We start from the raw sequence: 23779 nt of genomic DNA, 5'->3' as shown, positions 1-23779 counted from the left end.
TAACCCCTAAGGAAATTGAAGCAGTCATCAAAAATCTCCGAACAAACAAAAGCCCAGGGCCAGATGCCTTCCCAGGGGAATTCTATCAGACATTTAAAGAAGAATTAATACCTATTCTCCTGAAACTGTTCCAAAAAAATAGAAACGGAAGGAAAACTTCCAAACTCATTTTATGAGGCCAGCATTACCTTGAACCCAAAACCAGACAAAGACCCCATCAAAAAGGAGAAGTACAGACCGATATCCTTGATGAACATGGATGCAAAAATTCTCACCAAAATACTAGGCAATAGGATCCAACAGTACATTAAAAGGATTATTCACCACGACCAAGTGGGATTTATTCCTGGGCTGCAAGGCTGGTTCAACATCCGAAAATCAATCAACGTGATACAATACATTAACAAGAGAAAGAAAAAGAATCATATGATCCTCTCATTAGATGCAGAAAAAGCATTTGACAAAGCACAGCATCCTTTTTTGATCAAAACTCTTCAGAGTATAGGGATAGAGGGTACATACCTCAATATCATAAAAGCCATCTATGAAAAAACTACAGCGAATATCGTTCTCAATGAGGAAAAGCTGAGAGCTTTCCCCCTAAGGTCAGGAACGTGGCAGGGATGTCCACTCTCACCACTGCTATTCAACATAGTATTAGAAGTCCTAGCCACAGCAATCAGACAACAAAAAGAATCAAAGGCATCCAATTCGGCAAAGAGGAAGTCAAAACTCTCACTCTTTGCAGATGATATGATACTGTATGTGGAAAATCCAAAAGACTCCACCCCAAAATTGCTAGAACTCATACAGGAATTCAGTCAAGTAGCAGGATATAAAATCAATGCACAGAAATCAGTGACATTCCTATACACCAACAACAAGACACAAGAGAGACAAATCAAGGAGTCGATCCCATTTACAATTGCACCCAAAACCATAAGATACCTAGGAATAAATTTAACCAAAGAGGCAAAGGATCTGTACTCGGAAAACTATAAAATACTCATGAAAGAACTTGAGGAGGACACAAAGAAATGGAAAAACTTTCCATGCTCATGGATTGGAAGAACAAACATTGTGAAGATGTCAATGCTATCTAGAGCAATCTACACATTCAATGCAATCCCCATCAAAATACCATCCACTTTTTTCAAAGAAATGGAACAAATAAGCCTAAAATTTGTTTGGAACCAGAAGAGACCCCGAATAGCCAGAGGAATGTTGAAAAAGAAAAGCAAAGCTGGCGGCATCACAATTCCGGACTTCCAGCTCTATTACAAAGATGTCATCATCAAGACAGTATAGTACTGGCACAAAACCAGACACATAGATCAATGGAACAGAATAGAGAGCCCAGAATGGACCCTCAACTCTATGGTCAACTAATCTTTGACAAAGCAGGGAAGAATGTCCAATGGAAAAAAGACAGTCTCTTCAACAAATGATGTTGGGAAAATTGGACAGCCACATGCAGAAGAATGAAACTGGACCATGTCCTTAAACCACACACAAAAATAGACTCCAAATGGTTGAAAGACCTAAATGTGAGGCAGGAGTCCATCAAAATCCTAAAGGAGAACACAGGCAGCAACCTCTTCGACCTCAGCCGCAGCAACTTCTTCCTAGAAACATCGCCAAAAGCAAGGGAAGCAAGGGCAAAAATGAACTCTTGGGATTTCATCAAGATAAAAAGCTTTTGCACAGCAAAAGAAACAGTCCACAAAACCAAAAGGCAACCGACAGAGTGGGGGAAAATATTTGCAAATGACATATCAGATAAAGGGGTAGTATCCAAAATCTATAAAGAACTTATCCAACTCAACACCCAAAGAAGAAATAATCCAATCAAGAAATGGGCAGAAGACATGAACAGACATTTTTCCAAAGAAGACATCCAAATGGCCAATAGACAAATGAAAAAGTGCTCAACATCACTCGGCATCAGGGAAATCCAAATCAAAACCTCAATGAGATACCAGCTCACACCAGTCAGAATGGCGAAAATTAACAATTCAGGAAACGACAGATGTTGGCGGGGATGTGGAGAAAGGGGAACCCTCCTACACTGTTGGTGGGAATGCAATCTGGTGCAGCCACTCTGGAAAACAGTATTGAGGTGCCTGAAACAGTTGAAAATAGAGCTTCCATATGATCCAGCAATTGCACTCCTGGGTATTTACCCCAAAGATACAAAGGTAGGGATCCGAAGGGGTACGTGCACCCCAAGCTTTATATGAGCAATGTCCACAATAGCCAAACTGTGGAAAGAGTCAAATGTGCATCGACAGATGAATGGATAAAGAAGATGTGGTATAGATACACAATGGAATATTATGCAGCCATCAAAAGGAATGAGATCTTGCCATTTGCAAAGACGTGGATGGAACTGAAGGGTGTTATGCTGAGTGAAATAAGTCAAACAGTGAAAGGCATGGATCATATGACCTCACTGATATGAGGAATTCTTAATCTCATGAAACAAACTGAGGGTTGCTGGAGTGGTGGGGTGTGGGAGGGATGGGGTGGCTGGGTGATGTTAGACACTGGGGAGGGTATGTGCTATGGTGAGCGCTGTGAATTGTGCAAGACTGTTGAATCACAGATCTGTACTTCTGAAACAAATAATGCAAGAGATGTTAAAAAAAAAAAGAAGAAGATAGCAGGAGGGGAAGAATGAAGAGGAGTAAGTCGGAGGGGGAGACGAACCATGAGAGACGATGGACTCTGAAAAACAAACTGAGGGTTCTAGAGGGGAGGGGGTGGGGTGATGGGTTAGCCTGGTGTTGGATATTAAAGAGGGCACATTCTGCGTAGAGCACTGGGTGTTATGCACAAACAATGAATCATGGAACACTACATCAAAAACTAATGATGTAATGTATGGTGATTAACATAACAATAAAAAAATTAAAAAAAAAAGAAAGAAACAATAAAACCTACATTTAGGGATTGCAAAAAGGTTGTTTGAGAGCATGCTCTTCATATGCAAATCACCAACCCAGAACCCATACCCCAACTACTTCTGTTCTTGAGCTCTTACACTCCTAGACACTAGCCCTCTGCTCTAATCGTGCCACGGCCAGGTCCCAGACAAGTAGGGACAGCCTCTATGCCCCAGGGCCAACTAAAATTATTCAAACTAGCCAATCCTCAATCTGCTTCTTCTATGTCACCTATCCTTTCTCACAGAAATCACAACAAAGTTTTTTGCCAGGGTATCCTGTACCCTCTGCCTCCTGACTGGCTCTGGTGCTTCCCCCGACCAGGCGTGTCCCTCTTTCTCTTGGGATCTAGGAATAATAAACTTTTTTTTTTTTTTTTTTTTTTTTAACGACAGCTCTCTCCTGGTCTGTTGGCCTCATACCTGAATAATATAATACGACCTATATGTTAAAAGAGGTGGTCAGCCTGTAGCCGACTTGCAATACTTGTTGAAATAAAAGGAATAGAAATAATAAGGAAGGACAAAACAGTATCTACTATCCATCCATTGTGTATGTAGAGCTATTTAACCATGTGTGGTAGAATAAACCACAATAAGAAAATTAATCAGGGATGCCTGGGTGGCTCAGTCAGTTAAGCGTCTGCCTTCGGCTCAGGTCATGATCTCAGGGTCCTGGGACTGAGCCCCACGTTGGGCTCCTTGCTCAGCAGGGAGCCTGCTTCTCCCTCTGCCTGCCATTCCCCCTGCTTGTGCACGTTCTCTCCCTGATAAATAAGTAAAATCTTAAAAAAAAGAAAATCAATTTAATAGTTTTGTAAATCCATATTTGCTTTTGTGGAAACTTCACATTCCAGAGTACAACTGCTTACTTTTTCTCCCATTTACAGTGTGACATAAGGTAGAGGATCATCCATATTCTCTCCATCTGTACTTATGGATTTATTTCAGGACAGGCCATGTTAGGGCTTTGTGTATACCCACCCTCCTCTAGCAACCCTCTGTTATGCTGCTTGACAGTTGCCAAGTTATTGATGGATAGGACACTCATTCTAGCCTGTCTTGGGGGAAAAGTAGCAATTGTATGCAGCGCTAAAAATACTGTTTTCAATTTCTTATTTCTCTCCTAAGAATCATTGGCAACTTGAACACATAAGGAGTTCAGGATATTATTTCTATGTAATTTGAAGTTGTTTAGACGCAGTTTCTATGATCTGTTATCACTTCCAACACTTCTGACACCGCATGTGTTGATTTTTCCACACAAACAACCAGTTCTCTAACTCTCTGGTCATCAGTTAGGTGTCCAGTGATTCGATTTAATTCTTACACTTATTGTGTAAGAGTCAGAAGAGACCCCACAGGTTAAGAGCTCAGTCCCGCAAGACCACCCTCACCCCCACTTCAGACATCCTTAGTAAGTCCCCAGGCCTCTTGTACTTCTGACCAACCAGCTGTAAATGGAGGATTCCCAGGATCCCCTCTTCACGTTCAGTATTTTGCTGAAATGGTTCACAGAACTCAGGAAAACCCTTTACTTGCTATCAGTGGATTATTATAAAGGATATATCTCAAGAAGAGCCAAATGGAAGAAATGTGTGGGGCAGGATTTTTTGGTGGGGGGCGGGCAGACACATGGAGCTTCCATGCCCTATCTGGGTACACAACCTTGCTCACATCTCTATGTGTTCACTAATCTGGAAACCCTCTGAACCTCATCTTTTAGGCTTTTTAATGAAAGTTCTATTACTTGATAGGATTGATTACATCACTGGCCATTGATGGTTAACTCTGTTCCTAGCCCCTCAGCCCCTAGAGTTCTGAGATCGGGCTACAAGTCCTAAACCTCTAATCACAGGGTTGGTTCCTCTGGCAATCAGCCTTCATCCTGAAGCTCTCTAGAGCCCACCAAGGTCATCTCATTAGCATATACTCAAGTATGGTTGACAGGAACTTATTTTGAATAACACAAGATGGTCTTCTCAACTATCAAGAAATTGCTAGGGCTGTAGAGGCTCTTATGCCAGAAGCCATGAAGGAAGATCAAAACCATATTTCCTATGATATCACAGTATTGCAACTACCAGTTAGAAAGCCAATCAATCCACATTCAAGCGTGGGGCCTTTTTTATTTAAAATAAGAGGCTATTTTGTAAATTATGTCTTATTGATTGGTTTGAGCCACTTAGAATGACAATGTATTAAATTGACTAGAAAAATAAATGTTACTACAGTTCGAAAGGCGATCATTTCCTATTTCAATAAGGTATTTATGAAACTTCTACGATGTATACAGAATTGCTATGTGCTCTACACAGTTTTATGAAGCTCAACCAAGTTTTTTCCAAGGAAAAAGTTTCACTTGAACATTTATCTATCTCATTTAGAATATAGTTGACAAGGACTGCAGATAGAATTTCTCACTAGGGGTCTTTCAACATAGCATAACTTAGTGGTTTCTTATTTCTTATTCTTTGTATGGCTTATTTGGCTTGTACTAAAAGATTAAACTATAGCCCACATTTAGCAATTTTCTTAGATAAGAAAAGTTTCAAATATGGCAACTAATGAAATGTTCAATGGGATAAGGGCTACATTAGGACTCCATAACTGTGGGAAGATAATGTGTGCCGCTAGCAAAAGTACTGTATTAGTAAAATGCCTAGAAACCTGCTCACCTCCGTTCCTGACTTGAAAATTACAGAATTATGCTCCCTCTAGGTTCATTTATACACAATTAAACAAAATGTGCATAATTTTCCAAGTGCCGTAATTTGTGATTCACTAATTTTTTTGAATAGCAACGTTGACTTGAATAAAACGCAACTGAGATGTTTCCAGATCTCCACTGAGTTTGATTTGTATACACTTTAGAGATAGGTTTGTTTAAATTCAGTCAGGCAGGAAAAAGGGGCAGACAATTAAATGACTTGCTTGAAACCAAAGGCAAAATTCACATGAGTACAGGGTTAGATGTGAGAGGAAAGGCTGAAGACATTGGGTTTTACACTCTTAGCCATTACATTCTGAGTAAATAATTCTTTTCCAAAGATTGAAAATTCCCCCCACTTCAAAAAAATCACAATGTTTCCCATGCAAATGGCAATCCTCATTTTAATGTTGATATCCTATGGTAAATTAACTACCATAGCATCATGCATGTGCACAATCCATTTACCTTTTCAGCATATGGATCATTTGTTCATCTCAAAGGAATTTCTGAGAGCAGAAAAAGCAGAATGTGCATGTAGAAGAAAATAATAATCTGTACCAAAGAGAGTATCAGGAGTTCAGCTTATAACTTTATAAAAGCTTGTAGATAAATACAACTTAAACTGACTTGTTATGCTTCCCATGAAAATAACTGGTTATTTCCCATTTCAATGGGAATCCATTCCCCAAATTGGCTGTTGTACTGTGGACAATGTTGTGTATAGGAATACTCTAATTCCTTCATAGCTAGAGATCAGATTTAAAATAAAGACTAAAACAAATATTCCTGTGTCTTTTGTTTCGAGCAAGGAGAGTTGGGAGGAAAAGGGCATGTATGTATACACAAATACGTGTATATAAGCAATAACATGATGCCGGAGCCAGACTGTTTAGCTGTGGCTCTTCACTGAGAGACAGTGTCCTTTTTTTTTTTTTTAGATTTATTTTTAGAGAGAAAGAGCAAGCTGGAGGAGTGGGAGAAGCAGAGGGAGAGAGAGAATCTCCAGAAGACTCTTGGCTGAGCACAGAGCCTGACGTGGGGCTCGATCTCACAACCCTGAGATCATGACCTGAGCCCAAACCAAGAGTCTGACCCTCAACCATCTGAACCACCCAGGCACCCCGAGAGACAGTGCCCTTTAAGCACTTGGTGGGCAACAGTCCTCTGTATCAATCCGGGATATCTTCGGTATCACAGAAAAGGGAGTGAGAGGTGGCCAAAGGAAACAGAGTCAAGAGGGCAACAGTCTTTTGACTCCAAAAATTTAGAGACACATTATCTGTCTTAGGTCACACATTTCTGAAACACTAACCTAAGGAATTCTGGAGAAAAACAGCTTCTACCTGGAGACAAAGTAAAACCTGAGGTGTCTTGACATTTTCTCAGAAAGTATCCTATCTTAGATAATCCTTCTTCTCAAGCTTCCAGAGGGTTTTTGTTACTTACTACACATGACACATTCAGCATAGCCTGAAATGTGTTCCCCTTGGATCAACGTGCCTAGAGACTCCAAGGAGGCTTTCTGATTTCAGTGGGCTTTGTAATCTGTAGGCTTAGCTATAAACTTGATGTTGAAACTTGGTCAGAGTGTAACAGTTTACATTGATGCACCAGGGCTTACTTTTGAGTAAGAGTGGGTGTGACTTATAATTCATCTTTTTAAATTGAGCATTGGGTGAGAATCCCCATCCCTAGATACCTGGACTACATCTAGCTTCCCTCTCAGAGGAAAGCCTATGATGGTGTCCCCAAGCAATAGATCCTTCACTCTCCACGACCTGCTGCCTGATGTCACTTCTTACACATGGGTACCCAGTCACTGTCTCCTTTTCTGCAAGAGTGCAGGCTGCCTGGAGGAGAGAGAATGTATAGACTTTATCTTTTCTGTCTGGGACGCCCCTCTATCTTGCCCACTGGTCTTCTGGTCTGAGTGGTCTTACCCACTGGTCTCTTGCCCATTAGTTTGCTTGTGTCTTACCCCTATCAGGTAAGATTATCTCTGGGTAATGAATCTCCACTCAAGAGGAAACGAAGTATCCACCAATGCTTCTTCCATTCCAGAAACTTAAACATCATTTCTAAATAAGATTAATTAAAATGGGATGTTAGGGGGCGCCTGGGTGGCCCAGTCAGTTAAGACACCGACTCAGTTTTAGCTCAGGTTATGCTCTTAGGGTCCTGAGATGAAGCACTTTGTCGGGCTCCACACTCAACTGGAGGTCTGCTTGAGATCCTCTCTCTTCTCCCTCTGTCCCTCTCTTTGGCTCATCTCTCTCTCTCTCTCTCAAATAAATAAATAAATAATTTTAAAAAATGGGATTTTCGTGACCACTCTTAAAAACATCAATTGTTTATTCAACATGACATCTGATGTTTACCAGAGGGAGGTGGATGAAGGATGGCTGAAGGATAGGTGAATGGGATTAAGGTGTGCACCTGTCATGATGAGCACTGAGTCATGTATAGAATTGTTGAATCACTATACTGTACATCTGAAACTAACATATATTGTGAGCTAATTATGTTGAAATAAAAAAAATTCTTGACCTCTAGTATTAAACTTTACCTCTGAAACAAATAATATATTATATGTTAAAAAAAAAAAAAGAAGAAGAAGATAGAGGGGAGAGGAACCATGAGAGACAATGGACTCTGAGAAACAAACTGAGGGTTCTAGAGGGGAGGGGGGTGGGGGAATGGGTTAGCCTGGTGATGGGTATTGAGGAGGGCACATTCTGCATGGAGCACTGGATGTTATACACAAACAATGAATCATGGAACACTACATCAAAAACCAATGATGTAATGTATGGTGATTAACATAACATAATAATAAAAAAAAGAAAGAAAAAATAAAAGGAGTCTGTGTCTTTTTTTCTTTGTCCATTTTCTCCTCTAAATTCCACATATGAGTGGAATCATATGGTATTTGACTTTCTCTGACTGACTTATTTCACTTAGAAGTCAAGGAGTTTTTGTAGTTGGGCAAAGTACTGATCAAAGTCAAGTTATCTCTATTTCATTTGCTCAAAAAAATGCATTCAATAAGAAGGTATACTCTTTCTGAACTTACTTTTCCTTTTTTTCCCTCACTGAGACATTAACCCCAATATGGCATTCTCCTTTTGGGACACAGACGTCTAAATAGATGTCATAAAGGCCATTTAAGAGAGAACACCCATCCGTCTCTAAGTAATTGCGAGCAGGATTTCTTACTCTTGTTTCTATTTCCTGCAGAGCCTATTGTAGGGTTTGGCACAGAGCTATTACTAAATGAAAGTTTTAATTTTATTTCTATTTTCAAATTTGTATTAAAGTATTATCCTAGTGAAGTGTTTCCAACCTGAGTTTTACAAACCCCAGAAGATTTCTGGTTGCCTCAAAGGATACCATAACCTCAAATTTTTCTCTTGACAGTGATTTTTTATTCACTTTTAGTATGAAAGTCTATGATTTTACATGATCCCCTGAGAGTGAGAAAATATTTCCGAAATTTCTTAAGTGGTCTGGGATTTTTGTTTGACTATTGTTAATGCAATTTTTAAAATCCATAAACTTTTTCCAGAGGCCATATTTTCTAGCAGATTATGATATGTAAAGTAAGAATGCTTACTAATGGCTCCTAATGGTAGTCCTACAAAGTGTTTGCATAATCTTCCATTGGTACCAATTGTCAGTCAACTTATGGGGTCACATATGACTTTCGAAGTTAGCCTTATTACTTTATAGTTAAATTTTGTGTTATTTCACTCACTTTATATAAAAAGCTATTGTTTGCATCATTTAATTCCAGCTGATATATCCATGTATAAAGACAGATTTGCCAGGAGGAATCTGGGTAGCTCCACCTAGAACAGTGGTTAGCATCTGACGTATATCATATATCATGAATAAAAGAAGAAATAAATGAATGAATGAATCTAACATATGCTCTGGACTATGACCTTACTTAACACTGAATTAACAACTTCATAATTAAGCATTTGGAATAAGTGACTATTTATATTCCCGGTTATACATTTTAACAGATAATGGTGTGTGTGTGTGTGTGTGTGTGTGTGTGTGTGTGTGTGTGTGTACCTACATGTGCATGTGTGTATAGTGGCTTAATACCAGTGAAGTATTCCCTGACTTCTAAGACAGATTTCTGCAGGGCATAACAATTGGGAATTGTACTAATATAAGCTTGAAAGTGCTAAGCACAAGTCATTTCTCTAGACTCCAAAATCATAGCAAAGTAATGAGCTCTATTCCCTCCTCTCTTGCAGAATTCAAGACCCACGCATAGAGTTAAAAGGGGTAAAGTCCAAGGACATTTAATTTTGAAATGCCAAGTTAATTTCACTGGACTTTATAATTGATATATAACAGAACTCACTGCTACCTTGCTCAATTCAGCAGCATTAAGATGTTGTTTTCCCTTTTATAATACTGTCTTCTAACCCATGCCTAGAAAACACTATTACCCAATTATTAACCAACTACTCAATTATCCTAAGGAGTCTTTCCTATCTCAAAAATAGTAACATAATAAAAAGTATGATGAACTGTGACATCTTGTCCAAGTCAATGGATCGTACAATCTTTAGTATCAAGCTTTCCAATGTGCAGATTAACATTTCCTGAGACATTAAGTCAAGTCCTACTACACACAGCTTGATTACTAGATGTAATCAAAACCAGGCCTGCTGTTGTGGACTAGAAATTTCCAGCTAGGGTAAGCACTGTTATTGCTTACTCTTGTTTTTCCTGGTTTTCATCTGATTCACAGGGTAGGAAAATACGTGTAAGCAAGAGAGGAAAAAGTAGGCTAAGTAGGAACTTGCCATAGATCTGGCCTCATTTTCATCTTCCCTTTTCTATATCATAAATGCACACCTGGGAACAGGCATCAATGGCATGCAAATCTAATTGCAAAAGTAATAAACAGAACCTACGTGGATGTTTCTTTTGTAGTTAACTCTGTTAATGTCAGACTGGCAGTTGTCTAAATGTCTAACCTGTCATTGAATCAATGGTAACACATTTTAGACATAAGAAAGGTGAGAGAGTGCAGGGAAAGAGTTATGGAAGAATGTCATCCCCAGCTGTCTATGGCATTCTCAGAAGACTTTATTCATATGTGCTAGCATGCTCAACCAAACACCCTAAAGAATAGAATTCTTTTGGCTCATTTTCGGCTTCTATATGATCCACTTAAATGTTTTCATCAAAATCAAATGGCTATTGGCTTGCTCATGAGTGTCAAAACAAAGCAGGGAGAATTTAAAATAAAGCAGAACACACACCCAACCTAATGGTGAAATTAGGACATTAACACAGTGAGTCTCACGGTGACATCCTCATCCAGCAGAATCAGCATCTGGGAATTAACTAGAAATACAAGTTCTCCATTCCCATACCACAGTCCTTGAATCAGAAACTCTGGGACTAGGGCCGGCAATAGTATTTTAACAAAACTTCCAGATGTTTCTGGTGCTCACTAACTTTTGGGAACTACTGGATTAAGAAATAGCCCCAGTTTTCAAGTAAAGTTCTTCTTTGGATCTAATTTTCCTAAACTTGAACCAAGGAATTTCAAGTAATCAAAAAGAAACAAATACAACCGAAGTATTTTTACATTTGTATTTATTTGCCACTTGAAACAACTAGTTTTGTATATCATTTAGAGAAAATGAATTCAAAATGATTATGAAGGTAAAATTAGCATGAATAAATAATTTTTGTAACTAAAAGAGAAAGAACTTGGAAATCCTGAAAATGGATCCAGTTCAGGCTTTCTGCCACACAGCAGTATTGATAATGGACAGGATAATTCTTTACTGTGGAATGCCGTCCCTGAATTACGGAGTGTGGACAGCAACTCTGGCCTTCATCCATTAGATGCCCTAAGTAGTACCCTCTCTCCCAAGTTCTGAAAGACTTGACCTTGAACTGGCAAATGTCTTGGGGTGGAGCGGGTGGAAAACTGTCGCCAGGCTGGAACCACTGATCTTGTTGACCATTTAGAAAGATTTTACTTATTCAATGACTTTAAAAACTAGATATATTGGTCACCTCTTAGAGGCAAGGCACTATGCAGTGCATTAAAGATACATATTCTACGTTGGTATAAAAATTTTGCCACATCAAAATGAGTCTGACACTCAGACAGTGATCTGGTAATGAGACACTGAGGTGTATGGGAAAAAAGCGGTGATTATTGCTTAGGGGAACGGATTGTTGTCTTATCTCTATTACTAATTTGTTGTACTGACTTAGGAAATTTATTGGATATTTTGGGGGTTATTTTCTAAAGTTTAAACGGAGGCTGGTGAGCTATATGATCTCTACAGTAAACTCTACTTTTTTAAAGATTTTATTTATTTTTTATTTATTTATTTGAGAGACAAGGAGAGAGCCAGAGCAGGGGGAGCTGGGGGAGGGGCAGAGGGAGAAACAGACTCCCCACTGAGTGTGGAGTCCGACATGGGGCTTGATCCCAGAACCCTGAGATCATGACATGAGCTGAAATCAAGAGTCGGACGCTTAACAGACTGAGCCACCCAGGCACCCCATGAACTCTACTTTTGATATGACCATTAATAATGTATATCAGTCATAGCCAAGTATAATGGAAATTTAGCTAATAGTTATTAAGAACCGTGCTAAGCACGGTTTAAACTTCCTGTCAACTCCATGTGGAAGATCCTATCTCCATTTTGAAAATAGAGGTAGGGAGACCCAGTCCTGCTGTATAACTCCCCAAGACCTCACAGTATTGTCCAGGCAGCCTGACCAGGACCAGAGCTCTTTGTACTCTGTCACACCTGTCTTTAGTTGCACCAAAGTTGTTTACTGGGAGGATGTGGAATAATGACCATAAAAAGGTACAAGAGGAGAATAAAAGTCAGCACCAAATATCTGAAAATAATGTGAAGTTTTATTTTCCACAGAATTCACCAAAATGAAGACAACATAATATAGGTGTGGGCATAGGGCAGGTTGCTAGTTTTCACTCCAAAAAGCATTTATAGGACATTTTGATTTGTCAAGCACTATGTGAGTAGTCCAGGATGTGGAAATTTCTAGATCTTGACTGCCCTGAAGGAGTTCAGCAGTCTGCCCACACACATCCCCTGGAAGAAGATCCTGCTTGGCTCTCTTAAGCACCAGTGAGAACAAGGTAGGCAGGGCCTGGTGGACAGAACCTCTTTCTTTTGCACTCCTAAGGAAGCAGATGGAAAACCTTTGCATTCGTTATCCCCTTTCAAATGAGAAGCATAAGAAATAAAACATTCTTAGGTTGTTAATAGACCCTAATTTACACCCTATCCTCATTCAGTAGAACTGAGGTGGGTGCTATGTATCTGTACATCACTTAAATAGTGGCTCAAGGATCCTGCTGGGTTTGTGAAGAGGGACCCTCAGCTTCAAGTTTTAACCCCACCACATATAACTCATGAGGACTTCTCATACAGGACAGAGAGAACTAGTTTATCCCAATCTGTAAAATTGCCGCTAATCATTTTATTCAAATTTATTCATGTCAAATTTGACTCTAGAAAGGTATGAGGGGAGAAAAGTAGGGTCATTTCAGTGTTTGTCTATTTTTTTTTAATATTTTATTTGAGAGAGAGAGAGTACACATGCGCAGGGGGAGGGGCAGAGGGAGAAGGAGAAGTGGACTCCCCACTGAGCAAGGAGGGGAAGGTGGGCTCAATCCTGGGACCCTGGAATCATGACCCGAGCCAAGTCAGAGGCTTAACTAACTGAGCCACCCTGGAGTCCCAGTCTTTGTCTGTGTTTAACCTTAGCATGCCCACAAGTTGCTGATGTGAAACATAATTGGTAAAATTGGTATTATTAGAGGGTTAAAAAAATTGAGGCAGAATTACTTACTTACCCAATTTATTACGGAAAATGAAGTGAAACACGGCCAATACGCCATTGACCTATATGTCAGAAATCACATTGTTTTTGTTCTCTCACCAAAGCCATGGCTTATTTAGCATTTCTCGGACTTTATAGGACACCGACTTCCACAAAATCCAGCAGAGCTTTCACGGGTCCCATTTCTGCTTCTGCCACTTTTACCAAGAAAGCTCCTAAAAACAAGAAGCATAAAACAAACAAACAAACAAACAAAAAGGTGAGTTTCATTGGTTTTATTTTCCTAAACTTGAGAGAAAAGGTTTGTCAGTCAATCGGCACAAAAATTGCAGGACTGTCGTCAAGCTTGGCTCCTGGCAGGGTGTCAGAATGTGCTTTCCGTGTTATTAGTATTCTTCATGGCTGCTTGTTGTCTGCTGGGGCAATTATCTTGCTTTAATTTAGGTCACTAATGATATTATGAGATAGTTTGATGGCAGTGTAATTTCTTTTGATGTTGTTTTTTGTTCCTATTGCTTATATCAACTCATTCTGATTCCATAAAAGACTGATTTCTATACCCACTGAGGGAGGGCAGAGGAGGGAGGGTGGAGGGGACGGGAGGGGACGGAGGGAGGTGGTGAGTGGGGCAGACGGCAATGTTGGGCCTTAGGATTTAGTGGTGGTGCTTCCTCCATGATGAGGATTTTCTCCTGTTCAGCTCTGCTACTCTCCCAGCGTGAGAGAGGAAGGCTGGGAGATCACACCACGCTGCTGGCGTCTTGTCAGGTTGGAAATGATTTCAGACAGGCTACCAAAACAATTCGTCCCTCACTTCAGCAGCTTTTACACTAGTTGAAGTCTAATTTATAAGATAGATCATTCGCTTCAGTGACCCCATCTCTGGTCTCCCTGAACCATCCCATGCAGAGACCTCATCTGAGACATACAAAGCTCTCCCAAACCCAGTTCCTCCACCCTCCTTTCCTCACCTACATGGCCCCCTTGAATGGACAACTCGAAGGCTCTAATGATTGTTGTTCAGTATAAATGCTTACCTTCGTGCTCGGCTTCATTTATTTATTTTTCCACTGCATGTAAAACCATAATATTTACTTAAGATGTACACTCACTGGTTTTAAATGTGTTTTAATGGAAACCAGCTCTGGGATGTTGATTTCATTATTCTGAATACTGAAGGAAGGGTGGAGGGGTGACTTTGTGCTCAACTACGAGATATTGTCTGGTGTACGGCCCAAATCAAGTCTTCTGCCACTTTGCATGCCAGGAAAGCTACAGTGAATATGGAAATGTGAGTCAGAATTCTCACCAATTTTTCTGGTAGCAGAGAGCCACACATTCAAAAAATATCTATGGGACAAGTGAAATATTTAGAATTGAAATAGTATTATTTGATAACATAATTCAGATAATATTATTTAGAAAATACTATTATTGAAATAATATATTTATTATATTATATTATATTTATTATATTATATTATATTTATTATCAGAAAGGTTATTATTTGGAAGTAGCACTCCAGAAATATTAGTAAATCAATCTAATAGCATTAAGAAAATAACAACTGTCTGATGTCAGCAAAATGGTGGCATAGGAATTTCTACTGCTTGTTCTCCTTGGAAACACCAATTTGAACAAGTAATTATGCATAAAAATACTTTCACCAAAGCCAAGGATTGCAGGTACTGGATTATAGCACCTGGATGAAGCACAGAAGTAAAAAAGATGCAATGAGGGTAAGAAAGTTAGATTCACACAATTTCCACTACCCTTTCCCCAAGCCTGGGCAAGCTGGCTGGGAGAGACACCTACTCTGTGAGAGAAAGAGGGGAAAGTGGGTGGTGGACTTCACTGTGACCCCAGACCCAGCACCAAGCCAACTCTCACAACCCTAGGGGTTCCCTGCAAGCCTCCCTTAACCCAGGCCCCTCCCTCACCCTAGCACCAGTCAGCTCCAGTGACCCAGGCAATCCTGTGACACCATGCCCCTAGTAAGCTCCAGTGAATCAAGAAACTAGCTCACCAAAAGTGCAAGGAACACAAGCAAAAAATAAACAAGTGGGACTACATCAAACTAGAAAGCTTCTGCATAGCAAAAGAAACATGAAGAAAATAAAAGGGCAACTATGGAATGGGAGAAAATATTTGCAGACCATCTATCTGTTAAGGACTTAATATCCAAACATATATAAAGGACTCCTACAACTCAATAGAAAAAAAAACCCCAAACAATCCAATTGCACTATGGACAGAGTATCTAATAGACATTTTCCTAAAGACATCCAAATGGCCAATAGGTACATGAAAGGATGCTCAACATCACTAATCATTAGAGAAATGTAAATCAAAACCATAATGAGTTATATCCTCACAACTGTTAGAATGTCTGTTTTCAAAATAACAAGAAATAACAAGTGTTGGTGAGGCTGTGGAGAAAAGGGAACACTGGTGCACTGTTGGCGGGAATGTAAATTGGTGCAGCCATTATGGAAAAGAGTATGGGGTTTCCTCAAAAACTTAAGAATAGAACTACCATGTAATCCAACAATCCCACTGCTGGGTATATATCTGGACGAAATGAAAACACTGTCTTGAAGAGATGTCTATATCGCCACATTTATTGCAATGTTATTCACAATTCCCAAGATTTGGAAAGGACCTAAGTGTCCCTCAATGGATGGGATGGGTAAAATGTGGTATATACATAAACTTTGAGGACCCGATGCTAAGTGAAATAACTCAGAGAAAGAATACTGTATGATCTCACTTATATGTGGAATTAAATAAGATGAACTCATAGAGGGACGCCTGGGTGGCTCAGTCGGTTAAGGGTCGGCCTTTGGCTTGGGTCATGATTTCAGGGTCCTGGGATCAAGTCCCATGTCGGGCTCCCTGCTCAGCAGAGAGTCTGCTTCTCCCTGTCCATCTGCCCCCCTGCTCATGCTCTTTCTCACTATGTCTCTCTCAAATAAATAAATAAAATCTTTTTTTAAAAAAAGATGAACTCCTAGAAATAGAGAGTGGTTGTCAGAAACTGGGAGATGTTGATTGAAGGGCATTTACTCATAGCTATAAGATACATAGGATCTGAGCATCTGATGCACAGCGTGGTGACAACCAGTGCTGTGTTATATTTAGGCAATCCTCATTTTATTGTCCCTGGCTTTATTGCACTTAGCAGATACTGCATTTTTTACAGATTGAAGGTTTGTGGAAACCCTGCTTTGAGCAAGTCAATCAGCACATATTTTTTCCAATAATATTTGCTCACTTTGTGTCCTGTGTCGCATTTTGGTGATTCTCACAATGGTTCAAGCTTTTTCATTTTATTATATTTGTTTTGGTGATTTGTGATCAGTGATATGATTTGATGAAAGCTCAGATGATGGTTAGCATTTTTAACAACAAAGTATTTATTAATTAAGGTATATACATTGCTTTTTCAGACATAACTCTATTGCACATTTACTAGATTACAGTATAGTGTAAACATAACTTCTATATGCACTGGAAAACCACAAAATTTATTTGACTCGCTTTATTTTAACATTCACTTTATTGCAGTGGTCTAGAACCCAACCTGCAATATCAACAAAATATGCCTCTACTGGAGAGTTGTTAAGAGAGTAATCTTAAATGTCTTCAACACACACACACACACACACACACACACACACACACATCGTAATTATGTAAAGAGATGAAGATGTTAATTAGTCTTATTGTGGTTATCATTTTGTAATAGATACATGTACCTAATCATCATATTGTACATCTTACTTACATATGTTATATGTCAATAATATCTCACTAAAGCTGGTGGAGGGAAGCTGAGCTGCATTCTTTGGGTTATAGAATCCATCCAAGGAAGCAGTGAATTCCATATCTAACACCCTGATTCGAAACTGCTAAAAGCCATAAATAGTGCGGTTCAGAAGAATACTGGTTAATGCACACTTTCCAGCTTTTGTATCATCCTGGGAATTTACCGACTGCCATACAAAACTGCTTTATGCTTCTAGTCTCCAAGCTGGCCAGGAATCCCAATTTCTCCACATTTGACACAGAAGCCATCACCCTCAGTGACCACCATTCTCAGAACCGTAACAAAACCCTGGAGTCTGCTTTTATGCTTTTCCAGATTTATTTGTCCAACTACTGAACCAGGTCCACATATAGATCTCTGGCGATGTGGAAGCAGTTATTTCCACTAGTTATCTGTGCATCATCACCAAGGTTATTAAAGAAGACCTTTACTTCGGAGATTTCTGTCCGAGGTCTAGCTACTTAGTATTTATTGAATCACTAGCTCTTAAAAGTGATGGGAGTAGAGTTCTTAAAATTTCTTTATTGTTGGAGCAAACTTTTTTTTTTTTACACTAGGAGTGTTAGCTTTTAATTTCAAAATTTTTCTTAGCATATTTTTTCGATAAGGTCCTAGTTTGACACAAAATAGTTTTTTAAAAATAAAATAAAAAAGTAATTCAACAAAAATAAAGGGATTAGGATGATTGTCCAAAAAATGAACATGTGCATACCACAAATGGTGACCACAGCATTTTTAAATCACAAAATTAACATGAAAACTGAAGGACATAAATCCAAAGAAGGAGGCAGCAACTTCTATGAGTCAGATATCTTGCTAGGCACTCTGCGAGGCTGAACTCCTGTCAAGAAGTTAATATTCTATGTGTGTGGCCAGAGCAGGGAAATCAGAGTTTGCCAAGGAAAATGTGAAATAAATTGTAAATTTGCCACAAAACACTTTGAAAACCTCCAGTCATACTTACCAGCATCCCTGAAGAATCCAGTATGATATATGGCATATTGACTATGAAATCAAGTTAATAGGCTAGGGTAACCATAATTTATTTGATTTAGGGAAACAGAGCAACGAAGTCACTTAGGGTAATCTGTGTGTGACTGAATGGAGAATTCCTACAATTTCTCTGTTTTCACCTGGAAAACATGTCTCATTTAATTTTTTTTTCATCCCTCACACCAGTATAGAGATAGAGAAGTATACAGATACACATGAACTACATGGAAAATTTTATAATGCTTTTATTTAGAGGCCAATATTAAGCTTTGGGGAGTTTTATTTAAGCTTTGTGGGACCAAATCCTTAACCCATGGGATCTGATGCTACTTCCAGGTAGATAGTTCTAGGACACCTACTGGTGTTGAAAAGTTGCTTGCTGGTGTGGGGACCCCCTCACCACACACACGCGCGCGCGCACACACACACACACACACACACGAATTTCTATCAGAATCAATAACATCTTTATGTCATGTGATTTGAGAGTGAGGAAAGATGATATGTTGAAAGCAGCACTAACCTGAGATTCAGGGAACCTTGATCTTAGTGAGGGCCTGTCATGGATAGGACTTTATGGTTTTCATCTGGCCATTTCGCCTCTCTGAGCTTCAACTTTCTAGCTTACAAAATGAATAGTTGGACTAAATAGTATCTAAAGTCACTTTCCACTCTGAAGTCTTAGGGTTCTTTTTAAAATCAGTTGCAAATCGAGATTGGGTTGGAAATATGCCTTGCCTAATTTGAGTCAGTTTGAAATTGGAAATTCAACAACTTACGTTCTTGCTGTCAATTCCCTATGCATTCTTATCTTTTGGAAACTTTTTCTATTTGCTTAATACCTTATTCCAGTGTTACTGACATCTTCCTGCGAAAAGATGAGCCAAGCTAGAAAAAAAAAGAAACAGGGAGGGGCGGAGCAAGATGGCGGAGGAATAGGAGACCTGGATTTCGTCTGGTCTCAGGAATTCAGCTGAATAGGGATCAAACCATTCTGAACACCTAGGAACTCAACAGGAGATCGAACAGGAGAGTAGCAACAACTCTGAACAGAGAAGCGACCACTTACTGGAAGGTAGGACGTGCGGAGAAGTGAATCTGAGGCGATATTCGGGAGAATAGACGGCGGGGGAGGGGGCTCCGCCACCACTTCTGGCAAGTGATAGAGCCACAGAGCACAAAATCGGAACGTTTAGAAGTTGGCTCCGCTGAGGGACGTCGCTCCAGTGGCTAAGTGGGGGGTGGAACCCTCACGGGACAGTGTGGACTCAGGACGCTCGGGGTCACAGAGAGACCGGGGGTGCCTGAGTGCGGCAGAGCTCCCAGGTATCGGAGCGGGGAAGCCGGCTGCAGAGACGGAGCCGAGGCGCGGGCTCTCAGCTCGGGGTTGCCATAAACTGTGATCCGCGGCCCAGTCGGGGCACGGCTCCTCCAGCAGGGACCCAACAAGCTGCAGAGCCCGGGAGACTCCCCTCCCTCCCCCAGGAGGAGCGGGGCGGGAGCGCACCGCAGGGATCTGCTGGGTTTGGAGACTCCACACGGGGTCGGGTGACAGAGATAGCAACGCTCGGTCACAGGCCGGGTGAGCACGGAGTGCGGCCGGAGACCGGGGAGACGGGAGTGACTGACTGCTTTTCTCTGGGGGCGCACTGAGGAGCGGGGCCCTGAGTTCTCAGCTCCTCCAGGCAGAGAGTGGGAGGCCACCATTTTCGCCCTGGTCCTCCAAAGCTGTGCCGAGAGCTTGCAGGAAATAAAAGCTCCTGAGAGCAAACCCAAGCAGCTTGCTTAGCCCGGACCGACAAGGGCAGGGCAATTCCACCTTGGGCAAAGACATTTGGGAACCACAGCAACAGGCCCCTCCCCCAGAAGATCAGCACCAAGAGCCAGCAAGCCAAGACCAAGTTTACCAATCAAGTGCAGGAGAACTCCAGCACTAAGGGAATACTGCACATAGAATTCATGGCTTTTTTTACCATGATTCATTAGTTTTTCAAAGTTAATTTTTTAGCTGTTTTTTTAATTTCTCTTTTTCCCTTTTTCAACCAACATCTTATCAATCCCTTTTTTTAAAAAAACATTTTTTATTTTTCATTTTTAGAGTCATATTTTATCCCTTCATAGTAGTTACCCTTATTTTTGGCATATATATATAAGTTGTTCTCTCTTTAAAAGTTTGAGATACAGTTTCTTCTAACAGATCAAAATATACCCTAAATCACTAGTGTATGGCTTTGTTCTAGTCTCCTGCCTGATCACATTCTCTCCCCTTTTTTTTTTTAAATCGTCTTCTTTCTTTTTTCAACAACTTCTTATTGTATCAATTCCTTTTATAAAATTTTCTATAATTTTCATCTTTACAGTCATCTTCCATCCCTTCATGGTATCAACCCTTATTTTGTACATATATCAGTCATTCTTCCTTTAAAATTTTAGTAGGCACTTTCTTCTAACAGACCAAAATACGCCGAAAATCTAGTATGTGGCACTGATCTATGCACTAGCCTGATCATATTTGATCATATTCGGTTTTTTTTGTATTGTTCTGTTTTTGCTTTTAACCTTTTTCTTTTTTTTCTTCTTTCTTTCTTTTTTCTTTCTTTCCCTTTCTTTTCCCCAGGTTTCAGGTCTTTTCTGATTTGTATAGAGTATATTTGCTGGGGACGTTGTTAACCTGTTAGCATTTTGTTCTCTCATTCATCTATTCTCCTCTGGAAAAAATGACAAGATGAAAAAAAATCACCTCAGCAAAAAGAACAAGAGATAGTACCTTCAGGCAGGGACCTACTCAATACGGACATTAGTACGATGTCGGACCTAGAGTTCAGAAACATGACTTTAAAGATACTAGCTGGGCTTGAAAAAAGTGTGGAAGTTATTAGAGAAACCCTTTCTGGAGAAATAAAAGAACTAAAATCTAACCAAGTCGAAATCAAAAAGGCTATTAATGAGGTGCAATCAAAAATCGGGGCACTAACTGCTAGGATAAATGAGGCAGAAGAGAGAATCAGCAATATAGAACACCATATGATGGAAAATAAAGAGGCTGAGAAAAAGAGACATAAACGACTACAGGATCACGAGGGCAGAATTCGAGAGATAAGCGATACGATAAGTCGAAACAACATTAGAATAATTGGGATCCCAGAAGAAGAAGAAGGAGAGAGAGGGGCAGAAGGTATATTGGAGCAAATAATAGCAGAGAACTTCCCTAATGTGAGGAAGGAAACAGGCATCAAAATCCAGGAGGCACAGAGAACCCCTCTCAAAATCAATAAAAATAGGTCAACACTCCAACATCTAATAGTAAAACTTACGAGTCTCAGAGACAAAGAGAAAATCCTGAAAGCAGCTCGTGACAAGAGATCTGTAACCTACAATGGTAGAAACATTAGATTGGCAAAAGACCTATCCACAGAGACCTGGCAGGCCAGAAAGGACTGGCATGATATCTTCAGAGCACTACACGAGAAAAATATGCAGCCAAGAATACTATATCCAGCTAGACACTCATGGAAAATTGAAGGAGAGATAAAAAGCTTCCAGGACAAACAAAAACTAAAGGAATTTGCAAACACAAAACCAGCCCTCCAAGAAATATTGAAAGGGGTCATCTAAGCAAAGAGAGACCCTAAAAGCAGCATAGATCAGAAAGGAACACAGACAATATACAGTAACAGTCACCTTACAGGCAATACAATGGCACTAAATTGATACCTTTCAATAGTTACCCTGAATGTAAATGGGCTAAATGCCCCGATCAAAAGACACAGGCTATCAGATTGGATTAAAAAACAATACCCATCAATATGCTGTCTGCAAGAGACTCATTTGAGACCCAAAGACACCCCCAGATTGAAAGTGAGGGGGTGGAAAACCATTTACCATGCTAATGGACACCAAAAGAAAGCTGGGGTGGCAATCCTTATATCAGACAAATTAGATTTTAAAACAAAGACTGTAATAAGAGATGAGGAAGGATGCTATATCCTACTTAAAGGGTCTATCCAACAAGAAGATCTAACAATTGTAAATATCTATGCCCCTAACATGGGAGCAGCCAATTATATAAAGCAATTAAACAAAAGCAAAGAAACACATTGACAGCAATACAATAATAGCGGGAGACTTTAACACCCCCCTGACTGAAATGGACAGATCATCTAAGCAAAAGATCAACAAGGAAATAAAGACTTTAAATGACACACTGGACCAAATGGACTTCACAGACATATTCAGAACATTCCATCCCAAAGCAACGGAATACACAGTCTTCTCTAGTGCCCATGGAACATTCTTCAGAATTGATCACATACTAGGTCACAAATCAGGTCTCAACCGGTACCAAAACATTGGGATCATTCCCTGCATATTTTCAGACCACACCGCTTTGAAACTAGAACTCAATCACAAGAAGAAAGTCGGAAAGAACTCAAAAACATGGAGGCTAAAGAGCATCCTACTAAGGAATGAATTGGTCAACCAGGAAATTAAGGAAGAATTAAAAAAATTCGTGGAAACTAATGAAAATGAAAACACAACTGTTCAAAATCTTTGGGATACAGTGAAGGCAGTCCTGAGAGGAAAGTATATAGCAACACAAGCCTTTCTCAAGAAGCAAGAAAGGTCTCAAATACACAACCTAACCCTACACCTAAAGGAGCTGGAGAAAGAACAGCAAATAAAGCCTAAACCCAGCAGAAGAGAAATAATAAATATCAGAGCAGAAATCAATGAACTAGAAACCAAAAGAACAGTAGAACAGATCAACGAAACTAGGAGCTGGTTCTTTGAAAGAATTAACAAGATTGATAAACCCCTGGCCAGACTTATCCAAAAGAAAAGAGAAATGACCCAAATCAACAAAATCATGAATGAAAGAGGAGAGATCACAACCAACACCAAAGAAATACAAACAATTCTAAGAACATATTATGAGCAACTCTATGACAGCAAATTAGATAACCTGGAAGAAATGGGTGCATTCCTAGAGATGTATCTACTACCAAAATTGAACCAGGAAGAAATAGACAACCTGAACAGACCTATAACCACTAAGGAAATTGAAGCAGTCATCAAAAATCTCCCAAGAAAGAAAAGCCCAGGGCCAGATGGCTTCCCAGGGGAATTCAATCAGACATTTAAAGAAGAATTAATACCTAGTCTCCTGAAACTGTTCCAAAAAATAGAAATGGAAGGAAAACTTCCAAACTCGTTTTATGAGGCCACCATTACCTTGATCCCAAAACCAGACAAAGACTCCATCAAAAAGGAGAACTACAGACCAATATCCTTGATGAACATGGATGCAAAAATTCTCACCAAAATACTAGCCAATAGGATCCAACAGTCCATTAAAAGGATTATTCACCACGACCAAGTGGGATTTATCCCTGGGCTGCAAGGTTGGTTCAACATCCGCAAATCAAT

This window comes from Zalophus californianus, chromosome 7 (genome assembly GCF_009762305.2).
Source record: "Zalophus californianus isolate mZalCal1 chromosome 7, mZalCal1.pri.v2, whole genome shotgun sequence".
Lineage (NCBI taxonomy): Eukaryota > Metazoa > Chordata > Mammalia > Carnivora > Otariidae > Zalophus > Zalophus californianus.
This window is presented reverse-complemented; position numbering follows the sequence as displayed.